General features: G+C 36.8%; 1 long non-coding RNA gene and 1 pseudogene across 1 annotated transcript; one reads left to right on the forward strand and one right to left on the reverse strand.

The window, feature by feature from the left end:
• Positions 1–20502, forward strand: part of LOC130088393 (uncharacterized) — a 539769-nt pseudogene that overhangs the window by 356698 nt on the left and 162569 nt on the right.
• LOC130088446 (uncharacterized) lies at positions 10720–11108 on the reverse strand. Its single transcript, XR_008807469.1, has 2 exons — positions 11079–11108; positions 10720–11036 (listed from the first exon to the last, which is right to left on the reverse strand). It is a non-coding gene; the product is annotated as an uncharacterized LOC130088446 (long non-coding RNA).

Here is a 20502-nt window from a genome sequence, read left to right on the forward strand (position 1 = left end):
ATCTTTGCGCTGCTATTTGGATCGATTCCAACGGCCAGGACGACTACAGTACAAGATACGCCGTAATTTGATTGGCGGCGGGGTATCTGACAGCAGAGCCGGCCGAGCCACTAAGCGACCGTTGCAATTGCAAAGGGCCCCGTGGCCAGCAGAGGGCCCCCTAGAGTCACTGCTAGCTAGTGGGGGGGAAAAATCGCACAACGAAAGTAACATAAAATAAATAAATAAAAAGAAATGGACCTACAGCGCTCTTTATCAGGCATCATGATAAGCACAGAGTTGTTATTTATTTAGTTCTGTATTATGGCAAATCAACCGGGAGCTCCCCGCGAAGGCGCGCGCGTCTAGATCCCGACTGCCCCTAGGATGTCACTCGTTCTCACTTGGTCAGTCAGTTAGCGACCCCGACGAATCGACGATGTCTGACAAGAAACGAAAATATCTTTCTGGCCAAGAAAAACGACAAAAAAGAGCCTGGAAGAAGAGAAGAAGCAAGAAGATTAAGGTACGTAAGCCTGTAGGCTTAATTTTCCGATTTCTGTAATATCCCAGCAAACATTGGTCCGACGGCAACGTCGTGTCCCTGGCCAAAAATAGTTGCGGCCAGACGTCATAAATCGGTAAAAATATGTAGCACAGAACATTTCCTAAAAATGCATTCAGATACATTTGTACATGTCTACAGTGGCATGTATAATTGTTATTTTAACTTATAGCTACGTGTAGTTATGTTTAGTGTATCGGGTGAGAGGACGTCACCTGGCGACGTCTTTTCCACGTGCATTTATAGTCCATCATGACCCTCTATGAAATCCTTGTTAAATATGCAAAAGCTACGCTAATCCTCGCATGGTTAATACTGCAATAATTAATGTAATTGCCCATGAAGTTTTTAACAGGTTGTGAAGACGTCCACTGGCGTCCTTTACACGTCTAGTCAGGCTGTGAATATACTCCACTGACGTCTTTTGCACGTCTAGTCTAGCAAGACAGAAACAAATTATCAGGAATTATAATTCTTTATAAAATACACGATTTATATACAAATGAATATTTACTTTATCTTGTTTTTATAAATTATAATCACAAAATGCCCAGGCTATAGTCAAGTGATTGCAAAGCCACTGCATTTTAGTCATTATTTTAACCTGTTATATCTTTATGAAATACACAATTTATATACCAAAGAACATATATCTACTTTATCTTGTTTTTATAAATTATAATCACAAAATGCCCAGTATAGTCAAGTGATTGCAAAGCCACTGCATCCCGCGATAGGATAGATTATCTCGCGAGATGTTAACGCGTTCTCATAGATTCTAGAACTTTGAACAACCACGAGGAGAGGATGGAGTTGTGTCGATAGTATTATTAAAAATCTACTGTTTGGTAAGTACATTTTGTATTAGATTAACGTGCTTGAGGTTTACTTGTGTGACATGAATGAACAGAAAGAAATGATGCCCACATTGTCAACTGAAATTTACTGAGTTTGGCTAAAATTAGCCAGTAGGCTAAAAGTAACTTTGAACGTATACAACAACAGTAACGTTATACCAAGTATATTGTTTAATGATACAGTCAAAGTTATTACTGTAACTTATTAATGTAGCCTTTTGAGAGTTTCTTTCAGAAAGTAAATTATCTGAAATGGAATGAAATGTTTAGCTGGATTTTAACATGTATGTTTTCAGTAACTGCTTTAAAAATAAAAGCATAACATATTTTATACAATAAAATAAAATGTAATGCATGTTGATTACCTTTTTCTAATGTTTTATTCATGATTCATTCATCTTGTTCCATGTTTTGTTCTTTTTATTTTAGCTGTAGACCAAAAATATTTTGAAAATAAGTGCATATCATTTACCTCAAATTTATAATTTTATTTATATATATTTATATATATATATATATATATTCTCTTCCCTTAGATGCTGTGAAGAGGTGGAGCCCAAATGCTACAGACTCTGAAACTGATGCAGCAATGGCAGAACACCTGAAACAGGCTCCAGGAACAGCTGGTGGATACAAAAACTGAGCCAAACAATGTGTTTAAAGGGATAGTTCACCCAAAAATGAAAATTGTCATAATTTACTCCACCTCATGTTTCAAACCTGTATACCGTTCTATGTTATGCTAAACACAAAGATGTTTGTAACCAAGATGTCGCTTCCCATTAATCTTTCTCAAATAATGGTAGTCAATGGTTGCTCTATTTGCTTGGTTACAAACATTCTTCAAAATATCTTCTTTTGTGTTCAGAAGAAGAAAGAAACTCATACAGGTTTGCAACATGAGGGTGAGTAAATGAAAGAATTTTCATTTTTGGGTGAACTATCCCTTTATATAATAATTCAGTATTTTGTAATTGGTATTTTAGTTTGGTTAACAAATGTTAAACATTGAAAAAATATTAAGAGACATTTTGGCTGTTCAAGATCAATAAAATTTGCTAAATCAGAACATGCTTCTTTTTTTCTTATGTCCACAAATCATGTGTTCTTGTTTGTGATGTACACGTGTTTTATTGACGGTCAGGTCTGACTGGACCAATTTTGGACCTTTTTAGAACCTTTGTCAAGATGTGTAAACCTTAAGACTTGATTGCCTTTCACGATGTTACACAATATGTGTGTGATTATTTTAAATGCAGGCTTATATACACTTAAATTATGCAGCAACACATTTAAACACACAAATGATGACGCATTTAGACGTCCAGGGACGCGCTGAAGAGACGTGGAATTCACGGCCAGAAAAGACGTCGGTTCAACTTTCATTTTGGAACTATTTTTCAACCATGACGGGACGTCTCGGACGGACGTCTTTTCAACGGTCATTACACGTCCTAATGTTTGCTGGGATGGATAATCTGCACTAAAGGTCTTAACATTAGCCTAAATCGTGCTTCTATTAATTTTCTACAGTTGTTTAACTTACATACTAATAACATGCTGCATAAAATTGGTTTAGTATTAGGCCTATACCATTTGCTGTGGTGTTACTGTTAAAGCATTTAACAGAACAATATAAACCCAGTTTGGATTCTACACTAAAGGGCTAACATTAGTTTACTCCTTATGTCCCCTTAGGAGCACTATTAAAGTAACGTTATATGCTGCCAGTAAGCAAAGCTCCAGCTGTTGGTGAGTATAAAGGGGCTGTAAAGTGATAACCTTCTGCATTTTAAAAATTAAGTCTAACTTTATGTATAATTATTTTCTTTATTTGGATTGGATTTTAAAAGTTATATTGAAATGTTACCTTATTCTTAATAATGTTACTATTGATCTTCTTTGTGGTGTTTTAGATGTTATTGTTAATTTTGTTTATTTGAAAAATCTATTTATTATTTTATATAATATTATATTTTTAAATGTTATTCTATTTGCTCTATTTAATTTAAATTATATATATACACTCACCGGCCACTTTATTAGGTACACCTGTCCAACTGCTCGTTAACACTTAATTTCTAAGCAGCCAATCACATGGCGGCAACTCAGTGCATTTAGGCATGTAGACATGGTCAAGACAATCTCCTGCAGTTCAAACCGAGCATCAGTATGGGGAAGAAAGTTGATTTGAGTGACTTTGAACGTGGCATGATTGTTGGTGCCAGAAGGGCTGGTCTGAGTATTTCAGAAACTGCTAATCTACTGGGATTTTCACGCACAACCATCTCTAGGGTTTACAGAGAATGGTCCGAAAAAGAAAAAACATCCAGTGAGCGGCAGTTCTGTGGGCGGAAATGCCTTGTTGATGCCAGAGGTCAGAGGAGAATGGCCAGACTGGTTCGAGCTGATAGAAGGGCAACAGTGACTGAAATAACCACTCGTTACAACCGAGGTATGCAGCAAAGCATTTGTGAAGCCACAACACGCACAACCTTGAGGCGGATGGGCTACAACAGCAGAAGACTCCACCGGGTACCACTCATCTCCACTACAAATAGGAAAAAGAGGCTACAATTTGCAAGAGCTCACCAAAATTGAACAGTTGAAGACTGGAAAAATGTTGCCTGGTCTGATGAGTCTCGATTTCTGTTGAGACATTCAGATGTTAGAGTCAGAAATTGCCGTAAACAGAATGAGAACATGGAACCATCATGCCTTGTTACCACTGTGCAGGCTGGTGGTGGTGGTGGTGTAATGGTGTGGGGGATGTTTTCCTGGCACACCTTAGGCCCCTTAGTGCCAATTGGGCATCGTTTAAATGCCACGGCCTACCTGAGCATTGTTTCTGACCATGTCCATCCCTTTATGGCCACCATGTACCCATCCTCTGATGGCTACTTCCACCATGTCACAAAGCTCTAATCATTTCAAATTGGTTTCTTGAACATGACAATGAGTTCACTGTACTAAAATGGCCTCCACAGTCACCAGATCTCAACCCAATAGAGCATCTTTGGGATGTGGTGGAACGGGAGATTCGCATCATGGATGTGCAGCCGACAAATCTGCGGCAACTGTGTGATGCCATCATGTCAATATGGACCAAACTCCCTGAGGAATGCTTCCAGCACCTTGTTGAATCTATGCCACGAAGAATTGAGGCAGTTCTGAAGGCAAAAGGGGGTCCAACCCGTTACTAGCATGGGGTACCTAATAAAGTGGCCGGTGAGTGTATATATATATATATATATATGTGTGTGTGTGTGTGCTGTAGTTTGTGACTCTTAGGTGTCAATAAAAATGTATCTTTGTTCAGTGATAATCACTTTATCTGTCTTTGTATTCAGCAAGTTAATCAGTGTGTGTGTGTGTGTGTGTGTCTTGCACTGCCATTCAGCTCAGTGGTATCATAATTTTCCTGTTAGACATCAAACATAGTATATACAGTATAATATAGTTATATAGTATGGTATAGTTATAAGGTAGTCATTGCTTTTCTTTAGGCCTTAAAACGGTCAAAGGGGCCTCCAACCAAATTTTGCTTAGGGCCCCCAAAGGTCTAGGGCCGGCTCTGCTGACAGGCAGGCTACACGCGCGGGCCGGGACTACTTTTTGTGCTTGCACTCACTGGCAGCGAGCGGGTGGTGTGTGCGTGTGTGTGTATGTGTGTGTGTGTGTGCGCGTGACGACGCCGACGGTAAGTTACCAGGGCTGTCTCTCTGCCTGCCATATACAAAGGCCAGAGTAAAACATTTTAATATTCCGTTTTTTTTGCCCCTTTTTGTACTTTGTAGATCAGCTATGTCACCCAAGAAGAAGAAAGGGGACATACGAAGCTTTTTCATAAAGCAGAGTGTAGGCAAAAATAACTAGCCACACAAATAATTAGCAGTAGTAGTGACTGACCAGGCTTTCAAATGCAGATTCTACTGTGGAAAATAGTATTAACTGGTGATCCTGGTTACCCAGGATATTGTTACAGTTAAAACTAGCTTCTGCTGACCAAACCTACGCCCATGCTGTAGAGTTTTGGTGATGTTTGTGTCTAAGTGAGAAAAGAACCGATGTAATTTGAAAAATAGTCATTGAATACCTTTTGTGCAAAGCATTGATAAATGATCCCCAGTTTAACTCAGACTGATGTTGTGCATGTGAAAGGTTTTTGGAAAAATTACCTATAGAGAAATGTTTGTAAAAATCTCAATATTTCAGTGATCTGTTACTTTAAAATGCAACTTATCAGCTGTTTCAACATTTTAAAAGATATATTTTTTGCATACTTTTGAGCTGCTGTTTTTGCAGAAGTAGAGGCTTTATACTATATTTAAGGTTTGGAACATTATCTCTTCATTTCTGGCATGCTGTGTTTGACAAGAAAGGTCCATGATTTTGGTATTGGGTAAGCTTGTGTCAGAAGAAAATGTAAGCATTTTAAAAACACATTAACTGCCTATTGTGTGGAAATATAAAAAGTAGACTACTTCATAATTAGGGCCCAAAGTTAATTTATGCCTTAAAAAAAAACAAAATATATGAGAAATTAAAAAAGAACATCCAGATCAGGAACAAAGAGGCCAATGAAATATGATTTTGCACTTGATTTATTGAAATGTGTTTTCAATGTTACTTTAAAAATGACATTTAAAATAAAAAAAAAGAAACACACAAAACATACTTGTTATATTACTAAAATATTTAAAAGAGCATGTTTCAAACTTGTGCATTTTCGAAATGATGCACAAGTTTCCTGCATTTGGATGAGTAGCACAAACCTGCTTGTTTTTGTAAAGGCCTTTGCGCCATCAAGTGGTACAGTGAGAAAAACATATTTGAAATGTTACATTATCAATCGATTTGACACATTTCTTCAAATGAATGTAGTTGCTCTCAAAACAAATAACATAGTTTTGCAGTTTATTCTAGTAATGCATTTATGAAACGTAAATATCTTCAAAACTACAGGTGTGTTCTCTATTGATTTTTTATAACAGATGCAGCTATTGACACACAAATACACTAATGAAGATACATGTTTATCATATAGTTCTTCAATAAGGGGGTAGAAGTTCTACTGTCTCAAAATACAGGCCAATTCCAATGTGGTTGGTGGCATTGTTTAAAAGTGGCATGCTCTTATTCCATTGAAAACAAACTTGCTCATCCACCTCAGTGTTGACTTTAATTCTGAACAATGTTTGGACATTTACAGAACTTTCCATACTAATGCTGTCTTTACTACACAACTACAAATGTACACTATCAGCAATCATAATACTAAAAAAAAGACGTGTAATATTTTGAATCTTAACTAATCTCATCTTTAACTTTGAATCTGTTTAGCTTCTACCAAGAAGAGGCCATGAGCGTGACTCCCATTTATTTTAAAAGTCTGTACCTTTTACATCACTTCACTTCTCTTCCATCCTGCTGTCCCTTTCTGTCTGTTCATGTCTTCTTACAATTTCTCCTCTTATTGGTTCCACTACACCAAGGCCCTTTTCCTTTTCCCCATTATTCTCTTTATGCCCTCTCCTTTTCTTAAACTCTCTCCTCCTCTCCACTCATCTTTACCTGTTCCGCTCTTCCTCTCGTTACACCCCTTCCTCAACTCTCTCCACCACCTTCCACTCTGATGCCTCTTTCTTTTCCCCTTCTCATGCTTTCTTATTATTTGTATAACAATGTTTGTTACTTTTGAAAATAAAATTATACAATTGTGATAGCGGTATAAATTTCCTGTTATGTGTGTATTATCAACCCTGCAGATAACAGTTTGGGGCCTAATGAAATCATTCCATGTGCAATTGAGTTTAGAGAAGAAAATCTATTGTAGATGTAACATCCATCTAGAACATCTATTTAAAAAAAAAAAAAAAAAAAAAAACTTCACTGTAATGGCCATACATGCATTTCTGTCAGGACCACTATCGTCAAATATTGGCAATTGGATTGGCGGTATGGTTCAGTTCTGGGCGAGAATGCCTGCGCAGCCTAGCATGGAAAAGTGCAGGGAGAGCAGCAATAACCCCCCTTAGGGTAAACAGAACAGAACCAACATGAATGTATTGCAGATATCATTAATTCAAGATTTTAAAGTACTACATAATTGATTCAAGGGGAATCGGAATGCCAAATCCTGACTGGACGAGAGGAGGAGCTGGGGATGGAGGAGGGTAATTCGCTCCTGAGAAACGCGATAGCTGCTGATAATACTGAAGGAGCTTAAATATGTATACAGTGATGTTGTATTCCTATAGGTAGAAGTGGATCAGCTGAGAGTCAGCTGATGCGAGCTTGACGTGTCCTGCCAGAACTGATGCTATGATTGATTTATGCAAACTTTGATGATATGATCATATGATGATATGATCAAAGTCTGCACAAATGTGCGTGTATGGCTATGGCCATTACGGTGAAGTGTTTTTCTTTTCTTCTTTCTTTTAAAAAAAAAGAAGATGTTTTAGAATGGATGTTAGATCTAGAATAAATTTTCTTCTCCAAACTCAGATCACTGCTTTCAAAACAATTAATATAGTTTTGAGAAAAATCTTATTACTGACTTGACTATTGAATTGATTTTGTATATTTTTTTTTCTTATGATGCATCCCATTCTTGTATAATTGTTTTATTTTTTTATGTGTTGTTACTGAATAAAAAGGAAAAAGTACTTATCCACTCGACTGGGTCTTCTAAAACATGAATACATATATGGAATACTAGGGACTGTCCTGCGACCAGTAGGCCTGTAACATCAGCTATAGTGAGCGAACTAGAATGCCCACCATTTTGGAGAGAGACGGAGAGATGTAAACATTTCATATTGCGGATTATTATTACACCGGGGCTATACCCTTGTCTATACCCAGCATGGAGTTCTATTATTGACTATAGTGTGCATAATCAGTTCAGCATAATGTGACATCCATTGTGTTTAGCAGTTTGTGCCTTTTACTCCCCAGTGATATGCTGACAGAAGTCCCAGAAAAAAATTACTAAGTATAAAGTCACTTTATTTCATTGGAACATATCTTTTAATTCTCATGAATTAAAAATAAGTTCTTGATTACATTTAACATTTGATCAAGTTAATTTTTAGTAGTATATAGGCTACTATAACATGACCAAAAATGTCAAACATTGAATAGAGCTCAATATCAGATGTGTCAGATATCAGATATTGGCCCGAGATGCTGGAGGCTCCCAAAAGATTATATGGATAGATAGTCATCCAAAGCTAAACAGCATTAAATAGCATGGCTGGATTCAAATATAAGCAAACTATGAAATCATAAAATTAATGAATTTCAATTTGATGTATAGACAAAAGGACAACTGCCATTATCTGGAGGCAACAAACATTTCAATGCTAAAAAGTCCAGTACTGTGACGCGCCAGTAGGCGGAGCTAAAAGTCAGAGGAATCACCAGGGTTAAACTAAACCTGTTCCCCGTGTTCCCCAACAGCCTAATTAAGTTGGCTTGTGAGAGCCAACTTACTGCAATCCTATTTAAACTTATTATTATTAAGTTGGCTTGTGAGAGCCAACTTACTGAAATCCTATTTAAACTTATTATTATTAAGTTGGCTTGTGAGAGCCAACTTACTGAAATCCTATTTAAACTTATTAAGTTGGCTTGTGAGTCCATACTTATTATTAGTGTGAATCACTCTTGAAATCCAAAGCTTTATTATTATTATTCCGTATTCTTCCGTGGTCGTTTTCAACTCCCTCTCTACTTTGTGCTACAAAAACCATTCAACTATCAAAATGTTCAGCTTTTCAAGGACTTTTATGCTATTATTTATCTTTTTGATTTGACTTTCAGATTTCTTAAAAAAACATATTAAAAATCATAAAAATCCCATTGACTTCCATTGCAAAAGTTCAAATTCAGCCAAGACTACGGTGGCCCAGTAGCCTGGGAAAACCCAGCCAACTTCCGGCAAATTTAGATTTGCTCTGAAAGTTAGTTTGGCAAAGAGCTCATTCAAGCCCATTTCCAATCCGTCGAAATCGAGGCACCAATCAGAAACACGATGACGACACGATGGCTTTACACGATGACGACAGCGCTGGGATTTTGAAGCAGATTTTGTAGCCTACATTACAAAGATGGATGCCGCCGTCGAACATCACTCATTCGAATCAGCTATCGCGTCTGTTTTAAGCGATTTGAACGTTTCCTTTTTGTTAAAAACCGAGCAAAGAACAACACTCGGAGATGTTTCTGCCGCTCTGCATACGCCATCTCCTTCATCGCTCTGATTGGTTTTAGGTCTATCCACGACGTCCGTTGGTGACCCCCCTCTGGAAATGATTTGTCTATGACGCTTTGCCAGACCATAACTCAGTTACAACTGAGAATGGTCTGGTTTTAACCAGGCTAGTGGCAGGCTAGGCCCAGTAGTGTACAACACAAAAACTCACATCTAAACACCCTGAAGCCCTAGACTCAATTAAACTACCATTATGTACTAATGAACTTATCTATCTATCTATCTATCTATCTATCTATCTATCTATCTATCTATCTATCTATCTATCTATCTATCTATCTATCTATCTATCTATCTATCTATCTATCTATCTATCTATTTATCTACCTAATCTATCTTTCTTCCTCTCTCTCTTTCTCTCTACCTAATCTTTCTTTCTTTCTTTCTTTCTTTCTTTCTTTCTTTCTTTCTTACTAATCTATCTATCTTTCTTTCTTTCTAACGAATCTTTTTTTCTTTCTAACTAATCTATCTATCTTTCTTTCTATCTAACTAATCTATCTAACTATCTATCTATCTATCTATCTATCTATCTATCTATCTATCTATCTATCTATCTATCTATCTATCTATCTATCTATCTATCTATCTATCTATCTATCTTTCTAACTAATCTATCTTTCTTTCTTTCTTTCTTTCTAACTAATCCATCTTTCTTTCTTTCTTTCTTTCTAACTAATCCATCTTTCTTTCTTTCTTTCTTTCTTTCTTTCTTTCTTTCTTTCTTTCTTTCTTTCTTTCTTTCTTTCTTTCTTTCTTTCTACCTAATCTTTCTTTCCTTCTAAGCAATCCATCTTTCTTTCTTTCTAACTAATCCATCTTTCTTTCTTTCTTTCTAACTAATCCTTCTTTCTTTTTCTTTCTTTCTTTCTTTCTTTCTTTCTTTCTTTCTTTCTTTCTTTCTTTCTTTCTTTCTTTCTTTCTTTCTTTCTTTCTAACTTTTCTTTCTTTCTTTCTAACTAATCTATCTATCTTTCTTTCTTTCTAACTAATCTATCTATCTTTCTTTCTAACGAATTTTTTTTCTTTCTAACTAATCTATCTATCTTTCTTTCTATCTAACTAATCTATCTATCTTTCTATCTATCTATCTATCTATCTATCTATCTATCTATCTATCTATCTATCTATCTATCTATCTATCTATCTATCTATCTATCTATCTATCTTTCTTTCTAACTAATCCATCTTTCTTTCTTTCTTTCTAACTAATCCTTCTTTCTTTCTCTTTCTTTCTTTCTTTCTTTCTTTCTTTCTTTCTTTCTTTCTTTCTTTCTTTCTTTCTTTCTTTCTCTTTCTTTCTTTCTTTCTTTCTTTCTTTCTTTCTTTCTTTCTTTCTTTCTTTCTACCTAATCTTTCTTTCCTTCTAAGCAATCCATCTTTCTTTATTTCTAACTAATCCATCTTTCTTTCTTTCTAACTAATCCTTCTTTTTTTTTTTTTTACCTAATCTTTCTTTCTTTTTTTCTACCTAATCTTCCTTTCTTTCTTTCTTTCTTTCTTTCTTTCTTTCTTTCTTTCTAACTTTTCTTTCTTTCTTTCTAACTAATCTATCTATCTTTCTTTCTTTCTAACTAATCTATCTATCTTTCTTTCTAACGAATTTTTTTTCTTTCTAACTAATCTATCTATCTTTCTTTCTATCTAACTAATCTATCTATCTTTCTATCTATCTATCTATCTATCTATCTATCTATCTATCTATCTATCTATCTATCTATCTTTCTTTCTAACTAATCCATCTTTCTTTCTTTCTTTCTAACTAATCCTTCTTTCTTTCTCTTTCTTTCTTTCTTTCTTTCTTTCTTTCTTTCTTTCTTTCTTTCTTTCTTTCTTTCTTTCTTTCTTTCTTTCTTTCTTTCTTTCTTTCTTTCTTTCTTTCTTTCTACCTAATCTTTCTTTCCTTCTAAGCAATCCATCTTTCTTTATTTCTAACTAATCCATCTTTCTTTCTTTCTACCTAATCTTCTTCTTTCTTTCTTTCTTTCTTTCTTTCTTTCTTTCTTTCTTTCTTTCTTTCTTTCTTTCTTTCTTTCTTTCTACCTAATCTTTATTTTTTTTCTACCTAATCTTTCTTTCTTTCTTTCTTTCTTTCTTTCTTTCTTTCTTTCTTTCTTTCTTTCTTTCTTTCTTTCTTTCTTTCTTTCTTTCTTTCTTTCTTTCTTTCTTTCTTTCTTTCTTTCTTTCTTTCTTTCTTTCTTTCTTTCTTTCTTTCTTTCTTTCTTTCTTTCTTTCTTTCTTTCTTTCTTTCTTTCTTTCTTTCTACCTAATCTATCTTTCTTTCTTTTTTCTCTCTCTTTCTCTCTACCTAATCTTTCTTTCTCTTTCTTTCTTTCTTTCTTTCTTTCTTTCTTTCTTTCTTTCTTTCTTTCTTTCTTTCTTTCTTTCTTTCTTTCTTTCTTTCTTTCTTTCTTTCTTTCTTTCTTTCTTTCTTTCTTTCTTTTTCTTTATTTCTCTTTCTACCTAATCTATCTATCTTTCTTTCTTTCTTTCTTTCTTTCTCTCTCTCTCTCTCTGCGTGTGGGTTGCATGCTGGGAGCAGAAGTGTGGTGTGGGGTGTGAGAGCGGCACGTTTTGGATTTGGTTTCAAGTTAAAATTTCTTTTACTGTGGTTTAGTTAAGTTGTTTTTTCTTTTATCACTTTTTTATATATAATATGGAAAAACAAAAAACAAAACTGGGGTGTTTTATTTATTTTGATTAAGGCCATGGCGTCTCTCTCAGGCGAGGGAATGCCGGGGTTATCTATTAAGAATGGGTGTAAAGTGTTCTCAGATGATGTACTTTTAGCAATGGGTGAGATTGTAGGGCACGAGAATATAGCATCGGCATCTAGAATGAACAAGGCGGTGGTGGTGTTTTTAAAAGACGAAAAATTGGTAAACAGCCTTGTTGAGAAAGGAATTGTTGTTGCCGATTCCCTGGTGCAAGTAACGCCTTTGCGCGCACCTGCTACCAGAGTCACCATTTCAAATGCACCTCCGTTTATTTCAAATGAACAAATTATAAAAGAGCTTAGTCGCTTTGGAAAGTTTGCTGGATCCATTAAAATGTTGCCGCTCGGGTAAAAACGTAGCTTTAAAACATGTTTTGTCCTTTCGAAGACAAGTAATCATGTTTTTGAGTGCACAATCTAAGGAATTGGATATCTCGTTTCGCATTCAACAAGGGGACAGTTCCTATATGATTTTTGCAACGACAGATAGCTTGAGATGTTTCGAATGCGGCGATTTAGGACATAAGAGGTTCACGTGTCCGCATAAGAAACAATCAGAAAATGAAAATAACAAAATAAATAAGGATGAGCAAACAGTTCAAGGTGAAAAAAGCGAAAGGCAAGACAAAGAAAAACGGCCCATAGTTGCAAAGGATGGAATGAGTTCAGGGAAAAAACAAAAGATAGACGCGGTTAACGAGAAGGATTCGGAGGCAACGGTTTCGGCAGGGGAACCCGGCCTTATTCCTCAGACTGGATCCCCACCCGAGAAGAGTGCTTTAGATCCAAGTTCAAAGTCAGAGGTGAGTGAGTTTATTTCATCTATGCGAGCTGGTGATAATGCTGTAGGCCCGATTGTTTTGGAGGATGAAGTTGATGCTGTTAAGGAGAAGGAAGGTGTTCATGGTAAAGAGGTTGCGAGTGTTACTGGGCTACAGAATAATGTGATTATGGAGAGTGAAGATAGTGATGAAGAAGTGGAGGATTGTGATAATTGTTCGGAGGTTTCAGAGATTGATTGTAGTCAGGCTTTGGAGGAGGTGTATTCGGTCGAGGAATTAAATGATTTTCTGGATTTAACTAAAGGGAAAAAGGTTGATGTTGCAAAATATTTCCCAGATGTTAATAAGTTTATAAAATCCTTGGCGAAAGCACAGAAGACGACGGGCTATGAGGTTATTTCAAAACAGAAACGATTTTGGCTGAAAAAGTTTCTAACAAACGTACGTAAAGCTCAGAAAGAAAACGTAAAATTGTCAAAATTAAAAAAAATAAAGCACATGGGTGTGGGATCTATTCTATTTTCTGTGTTGCTTCTATGTTTTTTGTTTTTTTCCCTCTCCCCTGCCATGCAGATTCTTAGACTAGGATCCTTGAATGTTAATGGGTTGAGGGATGGAGGGAAAAGGGTTTTACTCTCGGAGTTTCTTAGGCTTAAAGATTCAGAAGTATTTTTTTTACAAGAAACCCACAGTGATATAAAAAATGAATCCGAGTTGAATTTGTGGTGGGAAGGAAAGTTTTGTTCAAGCCATGGCACCAATGTAAGTGCAGGTGAAGCTATGTTATTTGCGACTCATCTTAATGTTAATGTTTTATCAGAAACGGAAATAGAAAGAGGACGCGTTTTGATGGTGAAAGCTAAAGTTGAAAATCAGGTATTCGTTTTTATAAATATTTATGCTCCAAATAAAGGGTCGGATAGAGTAATCATGTTTAGAAAATTAGGAGAGTTTTTAAAAAGTTATACTTTAGATGGTATGGTAATCGTGGGTGGGGATTGGAATTGTTCTCTTAACTTTCTTGTAGATAGGAATAATGAAGAACCACATCCTGTATCAGCTGCTGTTTTAAAAAGTATTATAGGTCAGAATGATTTAGTAGATGTATGGAGAGAAAGGAACAAAGAGGTGAAACTTTATACATGGACTAAGGTCTCGCAGGGAATGATACGTGTAGCTAGACTGGACAGGTTTTATGTTAAGTGTGCTGAGAAAAATAGGATAATGGGGTGTAATATTTTTCCATGTTCTCTATCAGATCACAATTTTATCACAGTTAATATTGTTTTGAATCAAACTAAATTTAAAAGTCCGTATTGGAAATTCAATGCTGCATTATTGAAAGAAAAAGAGTTCATTGAGAATTTTGAAATGTTTTGGAAGGAATGGGTTTCTAAGAAAAGGGATTTTGATAATTTGATACAATAGTGGGAAATAGGAAAGACACAAATAAAAATATTTTGTCAGCAGTTTACATGTTTTTATTTATTTATATTTTTGAAACAGGAAAAGATTAAGGACAATCGGGCCTGGCTCAGTATAAACTGATTTTCAGCAGGTTCCTGCCCTGCAGAACATAAAACCACATACACAACAAAGCTTCACACACTAGACAGCCAGAGACAACAACAGACACACAAAACCAAGATATTGGGCAACAGGAGGGGCTATAAAGCCGTCTCAATGGTCACAGATATACCTGTCCACTAAATGGCGAGCAAATGTTATTTTAAACAGTCTTCTTGATGTGATAGTTCTGATGTGCTTTGGGATCTCATTCCAGGTTTTTGTGAGCACATAAAAAAAGATCTCTGTCCATAACAATTTCTAAAAGCCGGTAAAGGCAAAAGTCCATTTATAAATGATCACGTAGTGCGCTCAGACCTTGAGCTAAGTTTCGGAACCAATTCGGTTAGTGCAGTTACAGTATGTTCATTTGAGATTTGATGAAACAGGTTTATCCCATGGCTTATTTTATAGTTCTGAAATGTCAAGGCATTACACAAAGATAGTACAGTACAGTGGTGAGTCCAGCCTGGGAGCCTGATATTGATCTTATGAGCTCCATTAAAGAGTCTTATTACTGGTTCAATAATCTCATTTGTTGTTAGTGACTAAACAGGTAAACAATACGACAAAGTGGACAGAATGATGGCATGAAGATTTTTGAAACAGAAAACAACAAATATGGTCTAATTTTGCTATAAACATTTAACTTTTGATTTAACTTTCTGGTTAAGGTTTGAACATGTTCTTGATAAGTAAGATGTGAGTCAAGGTAGACTCCCAAATACTTATATGCTGATACAATTGAAAGCGTTTGATTAGAAAAAGTGATAGGATTAGATATGGATAGTTGTCTTCTAGATGAATAAAAATACATGCATTGTGTTTTCTTGACATTAAGTGTTAAATGATTATCTTGCAACCAGTTCTGTAAATGTTGCAGATCCGTGTTAAGTTTGTGATTGATTATGTCAATATTAGAACCAGAAACAAAAATAACTGTGTCATCAGCATACAGCAAAGAACTAGAAAAATTCAAAACACAGGGAAGATCATTAATATACATAAGGAAAAGTAAAGGACCTAAAATACTGCCCTGTGGAACTCCCATAGAGCACACTCGTGGCTGTGATGTTACTGAGCCGATTCTTACAGTCTGAGATCCACTCTTTTGTTTTGTTTTTCAACAAGAAAAACAAAACAAAAAATGTCTGAAATTGAACAAGAGATATTTCACATTACATCTGGTATGATTCAGGAATCTAATGCTTGTTCAGCTGGCGTGTTGGGTGAAAAGAAACGTGATCTAGAAGATTTGTTGCAAGTGCGGGCAAAAGGTGCCCTGATAAGATCACGATTTATGTCTGTACATGATATAGATGCTCCCACAGCATACTTTTTTAACTTAGAAAAGGTGTCAAAACAACAAAATGAAATGTAATGGTTTACCGAGTGTGTGCGTATTTTGAATTGACAATGTTCGTCTTGTTATCTTAGTGGAAACCCCCCAAAGGGCTCTCCGCGTGATTCTAATTCCAAGATGGGCCTTTTGGTTACATGTCTGTCACATGTGGTAAGCAATGCATTTCTTTGTTTTAGTCATTCTGAGCAAATGCCGCGTGTGTGAGTCAGAGTCAGTAATTCAATCACGATACACGGGTTTCTTGTATACAAACAATGCCGGATGCGCGCGCATCCAGGGGGCAAAAAAACGCTATCTGTTATGCCGAGTTCTGCAAAAGAACATTGTAATTAACGTAGATTTCGCATTGTTTGTATTTTCTTGTTGACTCAATAATAAACTGCAATTTCTGAGTTGGATCTGTTTGTTTGTGTTTCATATTAATATAACAATGTAAAAGATTTGACTGTTTACAAATCAAAATCCGGACATACTGTGATGCATGTATGAATTATCATGTTAGTAATGTAATAGCCTCTTCAGAGCCCGAATTTGCTTTTATATCAGTTAACCTTGTTTACGTTACTTTACGACCTGCAACATATCATGACGGCACACATATAACGTTACTTTACTGTTAATAAAAGATTTGACGATGGATTATGTGGGAAGCCGTACCTCAGTCGGTGTTTGTGTTTGAAAGCTCCGTCGAATCAATTCATTAATCCTTGATTTTCTTTTTTACCACTCATTTATAAACAAGCACTTTCTATTTTTATATCATGGGAACTTATCCTCGATACTATTCCTTATACAAAACAATCGGATTGCTTTGATATCGCTACTTAGACCCAACTTTGCGAATCTCGGCTACTAGCCTTTAGTCCGCTAGCATTTCACGCGTGGCCTCGCGCCTATTGACCGTCTGATTTTACACCCGTTTCACTGAAAGGATACAGGTTATATCCGGCATTTCAGTCCTAAATTACTAGTGATATTGGTAGTATCACTACTAATCTACTGTTCATCTGTTATGGCGAACATATCAGATGTGTGTCTAACGTTACCTCTGAGTGCAGGTGAGGACACATTCGAACTGATTTCGGTACGATTGGAACTTGAATCGGTGGAGAAACAGATCCGTGGTCTGCTGGAGAGGCAAGCCGAGCTGCGGGATCGGCGATCAGCGCTTGAAACGTCACGCGCCGATGCACACAAGTCAGTGGTTAGTAACTTTTTGACTCCGACTTCGTCCACTCCGTGCGTTTCTCTGCCCAGGAGGACGCGATCATCTCTGGCATCATTCACTCCGGCACCTACACAACACCATGGACCCTGGGTGATCCCACAGCGGAAGACACGAGCCAGGACCAGAGCAAGAACCTCTCCGCCCCTCCCGGTCTTCGAGATCTCCACCCGGAACCGCTTCTCCCCTCTTCGCGAGTCGGAACGCGACGACGCCGTGATCATCGGCACTTCCATGGTCCGTCATGTCCGTGCTACCTCAGGTAAGGGTAAGGTGCGCACTCACTGCCTTCCTGGTGCTCGTGTTCTTGATGTCGCCGCACAGGTTCCCGAGATCCTGAACGGTGAAGAGGGCGTCGGAGCTGTGGTGCTTCACGCTGGAACAAACGATATCAGGCTGCGGCAGACGGAGGTTCTGAAGAAGGACTACAGGAGCCTGATCGAGACGGTACGCAGCACAGCGCCTGAGGCAACGATCATCGTGTCTGGACCGCTTCCCACGTACCGACAAGGACAGGAAAGGTTCAGTAGATTATTTGCACTAAATGAATGGTTAATGTCATGGTGTAATGAACAAAAACTGCTCTTTGTAAATAATTGGAATCTGTTCTGGGAGCGACCTAGGCTCTACCGTGCTGATGGCCTGCACCCCAGCAGAATCGGAGCGGCTGTTCTGTCGGACAACATCTCCAAGACGTTACACACCGTATGACTAGAAAATCAAATTCCAAATCACAGTCTTTGCTGTGCCAATTTAATTGATATAAGCAGTGTAGAACATTATATAGAAACTGTGTCTATTCCTCGTTTAGTGAGGCCAAATAATAAATCCACTGTAGGATCTAGGAAAAATCTTATTGTAATTAAACCTGAAAATCTAAATATCAGTGAACAAAAACAATTTCTAAAACTAGGTCTTCTAAACATTAGATCGCTCACACCTAAGGCGGTTATTGTAAATGAAATGGTCACAGATAATAGCTTCGATGTACTTTGCCTTACTGAAACCTGGCTTAAACCAAACGAGTATTTCGGTCTAAATGAGTCTACCCCGCCAGGATACTGTTATAAACATGAGCCCCGTCTGATCGGTCGTGGCGGCGGTGTTGCAACAATCTATAGAGATATTATTAATGTTACTCAGAAAACAGGTCACAGGTTTAATTCGTTTGAAGTACTGGTGCTAAACGTTACGCTCTTAGATGTAAGAAATAAATCCCTATTATCTCTAGCCTTGGCTACTGTATATAGACCTCCAGGACCATATTCTGATTTCCTAAAAGAGTTTGCAGACTTTCTCTCAGATCTATTGGTCAATGCCGATAAAGCAGTAATTGTTGGAGATTTTAACATACACGTAGATAACACAAACGATGCGTTAGGGACTGCGTTTACAGATTTATTAAACTCCTTTGGGGTCAAGCAGAATGTCAGTGGTCCCACTCATCGTCTAAATCATACACTAGATTTAATTATATCATATGGAACCAATCTAACCGATATAGATATTATACCGCAAAGTGACGATCTCACCGATCATCACATGGTAACTTGTATAATACGCACTGCTGAAATTTGTCATGTTGCGCCACGTTATAGACCAGGCAGAACAATCCTTCCGACCACTATAGATAGATTCTCAAATAGCTTACCTGATCTATCTCAGCTGCTCAGAGAACCCAAACAAACAGATGAACTAGAGGAAATGACTAGCAGTTTGAGCACCATTTTCTCTAGTACATTAGATATTGTTGCACCAATTAGATCAAAAAAGGTTAGAGAGAAAACTAAAGCACCATGGTACAACAGTGCTACGCATGCTATCAAGAGAGAAACTCGTAACCTAGAGCGTAAATGGAAACAAACTAATTTAGAGGTCTTTAGAATCGCGTGGAAAGACAGTATGTCACGTTATAAAAAAGCTCTAAAAGCAGCCAGGGCTGAGCATCTCCGCAAACTAATAGAAAATAACCAAAATAATCCAAGGTTTTTATTTAACACCGTGGCTAGACTAACAAATAAACAGACATCACCCGAGCAAATTATTCCGTTACAGTATAGCTGTAATGATTTTATGAACTACTTCAATGAGAAAATAGAAAGCATCCGAAACACAATTGTAAATGTACAATCCTCTATGGTGTCTTATGATTCAGCCTCAATTATCGCCCCTCAAGAACAACTACACCGCTTTACAACTATAGGACAGGAAGAGCTAAATAAACTTATCATTGCATCTAAACCAACAACATGTTTATTAGATCCAATACCAACTAAATTTCTGAAAGAAGTGTTACCTGTAGTGGAAGAGCCTCTTCTTAATATTATTAACTCGTCTTTATCTTTAGGTCATGTTCCAAAAATATTCAAGCTGGCAGTAATAAAACCTCTTATTAAGAAACCGCAATTAGATCCAAATAACTTAGCAAATTACAGACCGATTTCAAACCTTCCATTTATGTCTAAAATACTAGAAAAGACTGTGTCCGCTCAATTGTGCTCTTTCATGCAAGAAAATGAGATATATGAAAAATTTCAGTCAGGATTCAGACCGCATCATAGCACAGAAACTGCGCTAGTTAAAATTACAAATGATTTACTTTTAGCTTCTGACCAAGGCTGTATCTCAATATTAGTTCTACTCGATCTTAGTGCTGCGTTTGACACTATCGATCATAAAATACTCTTGGATCGACTACAAATCTACACTGGTGTTCAGGGACAGGCATTAAGCTGGTTCAGATCGTATTTATCAGACCGTTACCATTTTGTTTGTTTAAATGGGGAAAAATCGAAGATAACGTCAGTAGACTATGGAGTGCCGCAAGGATCGGTGTTAGGCCCTCTGCTATTCTCAATATATATGCTGCCACTTGGTAATATTATAAGAAAACATGGAATTAATTTCCACTGTTATGCCGATGACACTCAATTATATATTTCATCACGGCCAGATGAAAACACTAACTCATCAAAATTGACAGAGTGTCTTTAAGATATAAAATGCTGGATGACGCATAATTTCCTGCTACTAAATCCAGATAAAACGGAGGTATTACTTGTTGGTCCAAAAAACTATATATTTCCGATGCAGAAAAGTTAGTTCATGCATTCATGACCTCGAGACTAGATTACTGTAATGCTTTATTAGCCGGTTGTCCTGCATCCT

The sequence above is a fragment of the Rhinichthys klamathensis genome, unplaced genomic scaffold (genome assembly GCF_029890125.1).
Source record: "Rhinichthys klamathensis goyatoka isolate OS25496 unplaced genomic scaffold, OSU_Roscu_1.1 h1tg000119l_1, whole genome shotgun sequence".
In the NCBI taxonomy this organism is placed as follows: Eukaryota; Metazoa; Chordata; class Actinopteri; order Cypriniformes; family Leuciscidae; genus Rhinichthys; species Rhinichthys klamathensis.